General features: G+C 45.8%; 1 pseudogene across 1 annotated transcript; it reads left to right on the top strand.

Moving 5' to 3' along the window:
* Positions 1-221: 221 nt before the first annotated feature.
* Positions 222-7,130, top strand: LOC309653846 (uncharacterized protein C2orf78 pseudogene; annotated as a pseudogene). The gene is made up of 3 exons: positions 222-305; positions 3,193-3,942; positions 5,218-7,130. The product of its transcript is annotated as an uncharacterized protein C2orf78 pseudogene (transcript).
* Positions 7,131-11,979: the final 4,849 nt, after the last annotated feature.

The raw sequence follows: 11,979 nt of genomic DNA, 5'->3' as shown, positions 1-11,979 counted from the left end.
TTGAGGGGTTGTTTTAGCTCTCCTACGCTCTCTTCACCCAAGCCCGCCCTCCTGTTGGGGATCGGACCTCCCTATTGGCTAGCTCATACCTTTCAACTGCCTGCTTTGTGACATCACTCTCCTACCAAACCTACTACCACTTGGTAGAGGTCTTGGGGTTTCCGTGGAGCCGTTTGGACCAGTAACCAGTGACCTTTGTACTGGACACGTGCGCCGTTCAGCTGCAGCCACTCAGACATCCTCTAGTGTTGTCTCCTCATCCCTTGTACCTGCAGTTGATGTCTCCTCTTCTCTGACCATGTCAGGTAAGAAAAGAAACTTTGGAAAGTTTTGCGTTCGATTTCTTGTGCCCCTAAATTGAGGAGGAGATTCAAAATAGCGTGGAATAATGAGGGAAAGTATTGAACTACAAGTCTGGAGACCTAATTTCAGTTTTGACTTTGACGTTTACTGTCTGTGTGACTTTGGACAAATCACTGACTGCCTCACAAAGCCTGCTGCTTTCCTTATCTGTTACGTTAGGATACCACATTGGGTTGATCACTCTGATCCCCTTCTTTTCCAATATTGAGCCTTAAAGGGTACCCATGTAGAAAATGAAATCAGAGACTTCTCAAAAGAGTGTTTCAACAGAAACATAGAAAAGCCAGGTGACACAGAAAACTAGCGATATATACCAAGATGTTTCATCTCCAATGGTCTCCCTCCACTAGTATTTCGACTAGTTGAAAAGAGAGAATAGGGAGAGAGGATGGAGAGTACTGGGCTATATAGGGAGGCACAGAGTCAAACGTAAGCAAGTTTAGGATTGTTTTCATTAGCACAGGCCAACAGGAACCAAGAGATGGGAAAAAAATATAAGAATGAAGAGGGAAAGCATAGAGGAGCTCTCAAGAAAGAGGCAGTTTGCCATGGAATGTTGATGGGAGCCAAAGATTTTAAATTAAAGCAGAAACAGCACAGAGGGAAATCTGCTCAGAGCAGGGCAAAACAAAGCTGATGGTAGCAAATCCTTACATTAACAGACTAAGAAGGAAAGTAAGGCCAGAACAGGGGATCACCAGGAAGGGCAGCCTATCAGAAAAGTCATACTCCGTTTTCTTTCTTTTATTGCCTCTCTGAATACAGCTGGCACTTGACAGTTTGGAATAGAAACATTTTAGAAGTATGTTTTAGAAATGATGCTTCCTAGAAACCAGAAACCAAAGTGGTTATCTAGGGGGCTGCTTTTCAGTGTTCTATTCTTTCTAATTTTTAAACTAGGTAGACATTTGACCAATTAAACATTTTAAATGATATCTTCTACATTGAATCAGAAGGACTATTTCCTTTGTGTGATATGTAGCTTCTAAGGCAAGGTTGCTTTTCAATTTTTACAGTTATTTCCTTCCTAACACAGAGAGCACATTGATCAACAGCCATCGTTCGCTTGTAGATCTTAGCTACCGGAGAAGAAAAAGAAAAAGTCAAGCCCCACATCTCTAATTCCCCATTTAGGGAATTCCCTGGCGGTCCAGCGCTTAGGACTCGGTGCTTTCACGGCCAGGGCCACGCGGCGCGGCAAAAGAAAAAAAGAAAACACAAACATCCACGTTTATCTAAAACAATGTTGTGGAGTCCTTTGGATTTTCTTACATTTGAAAATCTTTTTTAATTGGATTCTAGGGATGATGGTTTTTTGAGGTCTTGGGATGTCATCTTCTTGGATGTGGAAGATGATTCTAAGTTCTAGGATAAATACAAAAACCTTCTTGATACTTTTTAAGCTTCCTTTCTGCTTATTATATGAGTTATATTCATGGACAGATATATTTCTCCTAGGCTTAATACCTGTTACTTGCTGGGTAAAAATATGAATGAGCACAATAATGAAACTCTTTTACACTTACTATTTTGCTGTCTGCTTTGTACCGGTTTTCATTGAAATACTTGTCTATATATGTTGTGGCTACCTATACATTCACATTTGTTGCATTCTGTTGCTTGTTATGCATTTTTTACTGATTTATCGTCTCAGTCTGTATGCATTGGCTAGGAATTCATTCACCTCTATCACCTCCATCGTGTTTTTTGGTTAATAGTATTCACTAAAATAGAGTGGGCAAAATTCACTTTCATAATATTGCATGTATGGTACAGAATGTCATTTGTTAGTAAATTCATTAGGCTTTGATACTTGCCCACATACCCCAGTTTTCATTAATATCTATGGATTTCTTTTTCGTTACGTAACATGTTTTTCATGATTTTTCTTTGTCTTTCTAGAACTTATTGTATCTTCCTCCATATAAATCATACGCAATAGATCAGCTTATTCATCTATTAATTATTACTGCTATTATTATTGGTGGTGGTGTTATAACCACTTTATAGATGAGTAATCTGAAGTAATCAGATAACTTTTCTCTTTCCAAAAGCACTTAAGAAATCCACTTTCGGGTAATCATTTTGAGGTAGGATGAGAAACCAGGCTTGAAGAGGGCAAACATGACTCTTTCAGTTCACCAGTTGGACTGAGCTATACGTCAACTCTAGGTAATAGCGTGGGAACTGCACAAGCAAAGGGAGACACTGAAGATGACAATGGTAATGGCCGTACTGTTTTCTAATGGACAAAAAAAATGCTTATATTATAAGTTCTATTTCTCCTGCTTTCTGGCACTATCATGCTCAGAGTGGAGTCCTGGCAAGGAAGTCAGGATACTTAGGTTCTGAAACCTGGTAATGACACTAACATAATGAGAGAACCTGAACAAGTCAACCCGACCTCTCTGAGCCTCAGTTTCCTTACTCGTGAAATGAGACTGAAAAAAGAGAAAGTTCTCTAAGGGCCTCCTAGTTCTAAAATGCTTCCAGTCTAGGAAACAGCATAGAAGTCAATACGAGTGCAGGCTGAAGGGAAAGACAGGGCAGGGAGAAGGTTGCTTCCAGCCTAGAGAACAATGTCTGAACCATACCACTTGGCTCTTCTGCCCATCTGTGCCCAAGATGGGAGCACAGGCAGTTAATACAGAAGAGTGGAAAACTGCTCAGTCCTTACAGCCATCATTAACTGTCTGATTTTGGGTTTCTCAGGAAGGGTCGATAGTAGAGGTGTCCTGAGAGCAAGAACCTTAAGATAATGCTGTTCCTCAAACGTAGTGAGAATTTCTCAACCTCCCTGAGTTTTTCATGACCCTCTTGTTCTTACAGAAAATTTCCAAAATCCATCTCTACTTGGAACTCTAAATTCTCTGCAGCATTGTCTTCCTGTGGTGAGCAATGCAACTTCCCTAACACGAAGTGTCTGCAACTTCTCCAGAGTCTCTGCCCCTGCCGTCAGTTCGGCATCGGCTACCGGTACCTCTTTCCAGACACTCATGGGTAGTGCCTACCTTTACCAACATTCCAGCACGACTATGTTATCTGGAGTTACTGACCACAGCCAGATCTCCACTTCAGCTCCTTCCTATCCAGGTGTTCTTGAGTGGGACATCACAGGAAGCACTGAAAAGAATTCCTCTTCACTCGGAGACTTTACTCTGGCACTCACTGACCGGCACCCAGCTGCTTCCTCCATGTTTATGGCAGCCCAGTATGATAAAACTTCAGACGCCAATAACATGGTCCCTCTATATCCATCACTTTCTGCCAGGCTTGCTCAGGGAGCACCATCTCAGATTCCAAATCAGGGGCATAGCCGCCTGTCACTTCCCTACCAGGAAGGAAGCCAGGTATATTACTATAACCAAGGCACACTGGGGTCTTCACTGTATGGAGAACTTGGCTCCTGCCCGCAATCCTATGGCTCCGCGTCATACACAGGAAGTAGGGCCTCTGCGCAACCAGAAATGGGAATGGGACTGAAGGAGATTCAGCCCACAAATATCCGACCACCAGCTTCCACCTCTGCAATCTGCCACCCTGTGTCTGCTCAACGCATCACAGAAACAAGTTTTCAAGGTGAGTATACAAACGGCAGAGAAAGTTGAAGAATGAGGTCGGCATTCACAAATGGGGTCAAATCGACAGCTGGGAAGGGGTGTAGAGACAGGTAGAATTTAGATCCTGAGCCTTCAGTAACCACTACCTTCGCTCAGTGCCCTCTGTTTTTAGACTCTATATAAGAACACCTAGGGCTTCCCTGGTGGCGCCGTGGTTAAGAATCCGCCTGCCAATGCAATGCGGGGGACACGGGTTCGAGCCCTGGTCTGGGAAGATCCCACATGCCGTGGAGCAACTAAGCCCATGTGCCACAACGACTGAGCCTGCATTCTAGAGCCCGTGAGCCGCAACTACCGAAGCCCACGCGCCTAGAGCGCATGCTCCGCAACAAGAGAAGCCCGCACACCGCAACCAAGAGTAGACCCCGCTAGCCGCAACTAGAGAAAGCCCGTGCACAGCAATGAAGACCCTGTGCAGCCAAAAAAATAAATACGTAGAATAAATAAGTTCAAACAATCAATCAATAAATAAACGTAAATTAAAAAAAACAAAAAAACAAAAAGAACACCTAATGCAGGTGGGAAGGTGGCAGGGACACTGTAAAGGTCATCTATGCTACATGTACAAGAACCCCGAGAGCACACCAATAGGTACCACATTTTTCACTGCTGTAGCCGAGCATTCCCCCTGTACTACCACACTGTAGCACTCCCTTCCCTCGTCTACTGCTACAGTCTCTTTGGAAGGTGTCTCAGAACTCTTGTTATGAGAGTGCCAGTTGAAGTGTCCTCACTTCCGTCATTTATACCAGGATTTAAGACCTTGTGGTCCGAGATCCTGTCCAGAGAGCAAGCAGGCTAAGACTCTGTCTTTGTTTCTGTATTTCATCAGAAAGGGCTCTACCCCCTCTCCTAGTTCATGGTGTGAAGTGTTCTTAGCCTCTCGGGAAAGTGGGGAGAATTGAAAGGACTCTATATGAGAATGCTAGGCTTTGTAAAACATTTCAGTTGTTTAAAAAGAAGACTCATTTTGTATTGGACTTACAACAGTCCTATGAGATACAAAGAGAGCCAAGGATCAGTGACATGAAATGATCACCAGTTAAGCATTACAACAGTCACCGCTTACCTCGTAGCACAGGGCACTGTCCATGATCCTTAAGAAGAGTTAGTAGAAATGCCTCCTTGCCCATCTTGCCCCTGAACCCCTTGAAAGGTACATGACTGCTGTGTTGGTGTTTAGGGGGAGCATCTCATTTACCAGGGACTGACTTCTCCCTTGATCCCTTTGTAGTGATGGAGACTTCCCTGGTGATGAAAAATTCCCTGGGATTGCAACCTCCAAGCCAGACGTTTTGTGTGACACAAACTCAAGAACTCCCCAAGTCCTGCAGTAGCAGAAACAGTCACATACTTGAGAGTAACCCACCATCTGAACTTGGGGACATTTCAGTGACAGCTCCAGTCCAGAGTGCCAGGCGTCTCCTGGCCCTGCCTCCAGCTCCAAGCCAGGGACAAACAGAGAGTAAGAACGTGGAGGATATCAAAACCAAGCTGTCAAAGCCTCTGGAGGCCTACCAGATCCCAATAGAAAACCAAGATCCTCCACTACTCCCTTTAGGAATCCCTGATATTCCCCAGCCGCTGGCCTGCACCGATCCCCTCAGCCAAGAGGAGCAGCCTGGTTCTGAAAATGCTGATCTGGGAGAGAACAGCCTGAGTCGTCAGGACCTAGGGACACTTGAAAATGGGACTGAACCTAGCAGTGGTCTTGCAGACATTACTACACTGGCGGAGGATATTCACCTTCCCCAGCTCTTTAATTCTTGGAAAGATCTTGATCGATCCCAAGGTCCCAACGTGATCAAAGCTGAAGACACCAGAGCCATTAAGGTGAATCAGGTGCAGGAAAAGCCAAGTGTCGTAAAGGTTCCCTCTGATCAACCCAGGAAGAACAAACAGAAAGCCTCTGAGCCTATCGGTGGTGCTCCCAAGGCCAAAATCCAGCCAAAGGATCCAGAGTGCCTGTTAGGGGGAGAAGCGGTTATATGCACTGCTGCAGTCAGTGACAGGGCTCCTGCGAACACGGCCAAGCACTCTCAAGGCAAACCTCAGAAAGCTGCATCCGGAAAGATCAGCAAAACTGAGAGCCATGGGCAGGAAAAGACCAAAAGGACCAGAGGAAGAAACAAGGCTGAAGAGAACAAGCAGTCAGGGAACAAAGTCAAGGCAGAAGACAAGCCAGCAATCCCCAACACGAAGCGAAAGGAACACCAAACTGAGCTTCGCCAAGAGAGCTTTCAAAAGCCTCGAACCTCCCTTGGCGTGCGCATGCTGGAGTCTGTGAAGGTTCTTCATGCGCTGGGGAAGAAGAATGAGACGAAAACTGGGCTCTCTTCCTGTCGGCTCTTGGGAAATTCAAGCAACCCCAAAGACCCCCAGCCACCCCCAGCGATCCAGCCACGGCGGCATACCCCACGTGAGGGTAAGAGGCCTGAGAAAACGCAAGTCCAAGCCCAGAAACCAGACAGCAGTGCTGAAACAGAGTGTCCATCTCCATCCCAGTGTGAGCGGCCTCCTCCTGGGAAGGTCAAGTTGATACCTCTGCCTTTTTCTGCCTGGGACAAGCCTCAAGCTCGACCCGCTCCTCGGAGGCCACAGTCTCTGGCCTCACATCGGCCTGCTGTGGCTTACCGTGCCCAGCCTGGTTCTACTGACTCAGCTCAACCTGCTGCAGTCAATTCATCCCAGCCAGCTCCTGCCTCTTTGCCAGGTCCCGCCAAACCAGCTCAGCCAACTGTGGCCAACCCAACCCAACCGGCTTGGACCAACCATACCCAGCCTCGTGTCCCTCAGCCTGCTGCTCCTAGGCCTGCACCCTACAAAACTTCATCTGGCGCTTCTCTCCAGCGCGAGCCTGTTCCCCCTGCTGTGACTAAGCGCCAGTCCCCACCCAAGCTCCAAACCCAACTTCTACTCCAAGACTTCAGCAAGCAACGAGTTCCATGGAGGGAACCCAACGTGCCTGAGCCAGTCATGTCAAAGCCCATCGAACAAGAGCAGAGGCCAGAGCGAGAGGCCATGAAGAGGCGGGCTCAACAACAACGGGAGAATGCTGCCAGATACACCTCTTCGGGGAAGCTGCAATTTTTCACCCAGAGGGACAAAGAAATGGAAATTGCTGACTACTACGGATACGTCAGGTGACAGCTGCTAGGATTCTTGCTGCCACCTTGGCTACCAGCGGTTCTTCCATACATAGGTAAGATAGGTATAGAACCGAATAAGTAAATGGAATAGAATTAATAGATGAGTAATAAACCTTTCGAATTTTGAGATGCTGCTAACTGGGGCGTGAGAAAGGAAGGCCTGAAAGTTGGATGGGAGAATGAAGGAAAGGGGTAAAAACTGAGGAAAGAGGAAGGAACTTGGCCCAGGGCTAGGAAGGCCAAAAGAGACGTATGGATTTAGGAAAGGAAGCAGGAGTGAGGATGAAATGGCAGAAGTAAAAAGCAGGGTCAGGGGTCTGGGTTGAAAGAACACAATTGGAGTAGAGTTGAAGGTGACAGGAGATGAGTCTAGGTTTACTAGGAGAAATAGAAACAAAGTCTCTCGGGGAGGTTGGCCTTAAGTCTCACAACCACCAGATAGGTATTTCAGAAAACAAGAGGTTCACGACACATCTCTGAAAGGTTTGAGTTGCCTTATTCAGGTGTGATTATAGTGGGGGAATAGGCAAATCTACCAGAGAAGTGGCTAGGGCTCAGAGTCCTCCTAGGGGCAGCTGACGACAGGGGCAGAGCCAAGGGAACTGCTGCATCAGGAGGCCCACGAACAAATCAGGGGCATAGCCGCCTGTCACTTCCCTACCAGGAAGGAAGCCAGGTATATTACTATAACCAAGGCACACTGGGGTCTTCACTGTATGGAGAACTTGGCTCCTGCCCGCAATCCTATGGCTCCGCGTCATACACAGGAAGTAGGGCCTCTGCGCAACCAGAAATGGGAATGGGACTGAAGGAGATTCAGCCCGCAAATATCCGACCACCAGCTTCCACCTCTGCAATCTGCCACCCTGTGTCTGCTCAACGCATCACAGAAACAAGTTTTCAAGGTGAGTATACAAACGGCAGAGCAAGTTGAAGAATGAGGTCGGCATTCACAAACGGGGTCAAATCGACAGCTGGGAAGGGGTGTAGAGACAGGTAGAATTTAGATCCTGAGCCTTTAATAACCACTACCTTCTCTCAGTGCTCTCTGTTTTTAGACTCTATGTAAGAACAGCTAGGGCTTCCCTGGTGGCGCCTGCCAATGCAGGGGACACGGCTTCGAGCCCCGGTCTGCGAAGATCCCACATGCCGTGCTGCAACTAAGCGCATGTGCCACAACGACTGAGCCTGCATTCCAGAGCCCGTGAGCCGCAACTACCGAAGCCCACGCGCCTACAGCCCATGCTCCGCAACAAGAGAGGCCACCGCGATGAGAAGCCCGCACACCGCAACCAAGAGTAGACCCCGCTAGCCGCAACTAGAGAAAGCCCGTGCACAGCAATGAGGACCCAGTGCAGCCAAAAAAATAAATACGTAGAATAAATAAGTTCAATCAATCAATCAATCAATAAACGTAAATTAAAAACAAACAAACAAACAAAAAAACAGAACACCTAATGCAGGTGGGAAGGTGGGAGGGACACTGTAAAGGTCATCTATGCTACATGTACAAGAACCCCGAGAGCACACCAATAGGTACCACATTTTTCACTGCTGTAGCCGAGCATTCCCCCTGTACTACCACACTGTAGCACTCCCTTCCCTCGTCTACCGCTACAGTCTCTTTGGAAGGTGTTTCAGAACTCTTGTTATGAGAGTGCCAGTTGAACTGTCCTCACTTCCGTCATTTATACCAGGATTTAAGACCTTGTGGTCCGAGATCCTGTCCAGAGAGCAAGCAGGCTAAGACTCTGTCTTTGTTTCTATATTTCATCAGAAAGGGCTCTACCCCCTCTCCTAGTTCATGGTGTGAAGTGTTCTTAGCCTCTCGGGAAAGTGGGGAGAATTCAAAGGACTCTCTATGAGAATGCTAGGCTTTGTAAAACATTTCAGTTTTTTAAAAAGAAGACTCATTTTGTATTGGACTTAACAACAGTCCTATGAGATACAAAGAGAGCCAAGGATCAGTGACATGAAATGATCACCAGTAAGAATTACAACAGTCACCGCTTACCTCGTAGCATAGGGCACACTGTCCATGATCCTTAAGAAGAGTTAGTAGAAATGCCTTGCCCATCTTGCCCCTGAACCCCTTGAAAGGTACACGACTGCTGTGTTGGTGTTTAGGGGGAGCATCTCACTTACCCGGGACTGACTTCAACCTTGATTCCTCTGTAGTGATGGAGACTTCCCCGCTGATGAAAAATTCCCTGGGATTGCAACCTCCAAGCCAGACCGCTTTCCTATGGAATGACAGAGAACTTCAGAGAACTTGTCAAGATGAAACACCAGTCAGTCTGCGGGAGAAAGGGAAGAAGAGAACGATGGAAATCGTTTCTGGGAAACTATTTTTACATTATGTTTTGTTTGTTCCTGGTAAATAAACTGAAATCTTCTTAACATTCAAACAAAATCTAAACCACTAAATTCAACAACACAGGAGTATAACTTTTGAAAAAAATTTCTTTGGCTGCGCAGCATGTGGGATCTTAGCTCCCCAACCAGGGATTGAACCCACGCCTGCTGCATTGGAAGCGCAGAGTCTTCACCACTGGACCACCAGGGAAGTCCCAGGAATAGAACTTTTAAAGGAGAAGGTATAAACCCCTGGGTTATATGAACTGGAGATTTTTAGTAAGAAGTCAATAGATCTTTTGTTAGGCACATTTTATGTTAGGCTGTCTCCCTGCACAGGACGCAGGCGCCTTGAAAATGGAAATCACATCCCTCTATAGTACGTCCCTCTTCTTTCTGCTTTGCAGTTTGCTGCTCCACTTGTTCAACCCCACCTAGTAATAACCTATACTTCCCTTGTTCCTGTTTTCCCATCTGGAAAACAGACAAAAGGCAACCAAACAACGCAAAGGTCTCAACAAATAAGGGATACCCAAAACCAGAGATGGCCAGAACTTCTGTATCCCTCATGAAACCTAGCCCGGTGTTCAATACTTAGGTATCATTAATACATGCGTGTTGACTGAAACAGTTGAAACGCAATTCTTCCACTTCCCAGTTTAGTTTTAGTCCTCATACAAAACCTGATCATCAAATTCCTTAATGCTAGGAATCACAGTGAAAAATAATTTCTCAACTGACTTCTGTCAGATGAGTGAGAACTAAGGTTAATTCAGTGTATCTGAAGCATAGAAAGTGAGGGCAAACGTGGCACAAGATGGGGCTAGAGAAGCAGAGAGGATTCTAGAGCACGCAGAGTCTTAAAGGCCACCAGTGTGTTTTCTATTCTCAAAACAATGTTTGTGAGCGATGTTTATGAGCAATGTTCCAACTTGCTTTGAAGCTTTCTTGTGTGAAGAATGGATTGGAGGGAAACAAGATATATGGACACTAGTTAGGACCTAATCGCAACAGACAGGCAAGTTCAGTATTAGGATGTTGAGGGAGAGCTGACAGATTCCAAAGAAATTCAGGAGATAAACTGAAGCGGGCTTCATGGGGTATGAGATGGAGGAAAGGAAGGTCTTAGGGAATTAAAGGGTTTACTGCACACATGAGCAGAGTCTCAAAATTAATCATTTGAACGTACAGAGGGGGATCTCCCAAATGACACCGGTTAGGAAGCAACGGTACGCCCTGTAGAATTCCTAGAGACAGCACAAATCAACTGTTTCGATGGAAAATTCGGCGGGACCCTTGATTTCCATGGGAATATAGAGAAAAGAGACACTGATCTGGCTTGCAGGTATTTAGGAAGTTGTTAGCCTGACATCACATACTAGTCTCATGTAAGTAGGCCGTCTGAAGTATGAAGCTTAGGGGAAAAACCTTGAAGAAAACTTAAAAGCTTAAGCCACACCTCTATACTACACCACCTTTCACAGTTTCTTCTCAGATAAGCAGCATCCCCATCAGTGAAGAAACTCACATCCCATAATAGGAACAACAGGCCTAAAAATTAAATGTGTGTCTTTGGAGGTCCCATCTATGCGATATCTTCCTGGTACCAGAAAAGTCCCCAGGAAGATCGATCTTTGCACCCCTGAAAGCTTACCACCAAGGAAAATGACTAGGTCCATAGATTTCCTCCCTCAAACCAGCCTACCTCACACATAAATCACTAGCAACTCAGCCCTTAACTCACATTATCACAGTCACAAGAGTGGTTAGGGAGAAAAGCACTAACCAGGGGAACTAACACAGAGGCAATCCAGGCCAAGCTGGGCTGGTGGCAGATATCTGCTCCTTACGCTCGGGTGCATAATGCGACTCACCACAATGCCTTTTTCACAGACCCTTTTTAAAGTTTCTCCACAAAATCCAACAGCTCAAGTTAGCTCATGACGCTTCAAGGTAAACAATCGTCAAGAGAAAAACATGCAATATGTCTTACAATGTTGGATTCCTTACAAATAGGACAAGGAAATAACCATGTAGACAAAACCAGAGCATTTGAAAACATCTGCGTTCTACAAACATACCAGTGAATGCTATAAATAAGGTAATATGACATAAAACAAAATGAAAACTAGATGTGAGACTGTTCTCTTCAGTGTACAGACTTCATGGCAGTTGCTGCACGATCTAGCTACTTATATCTACAACTCTCTGTTCTGTTAATACAAAATGAGGCCCAAGTGTGTCAACTTGTTTCCCACAGAAACCAAAAAACCTACATGCATCTCTTTTCTCCTGTGCCCTTTCACCTTACCTGCTCCCAGTTCTCCACCAATGTCCTCCTCTTTCTCTAATTATTCTCCTCTTCATTGTGCTTGGCCTTGCACCCAAGCATGCAAGACAGAGAGTCCTAGAGGTCCGAGATTCTAGAGGGGCTGTTTGCAAGGGGGAGGAGATTACGGTAACTGCCACACTGTATATACTTCTGTGCAAAG

Source organism: Balaenoptera physalus (genome assembly GCF_965194825.1).
Source record: "Balaenoptera physalus genome assembly, contig: HAP1_SCAFFOLD_2564, whole genome shotgun sequence".
Classification (NCBI taxonomy): domain Eukaryota; kingdom Metazoa; phylum Chordata; class Mammalia; order Artiodactyla; family Balaenopteridae; genus Balaenoptera; species Balaenoptera physalus.
This window is presented reverse-complemented; position numbering and strand designations above follow the sequence as displayed.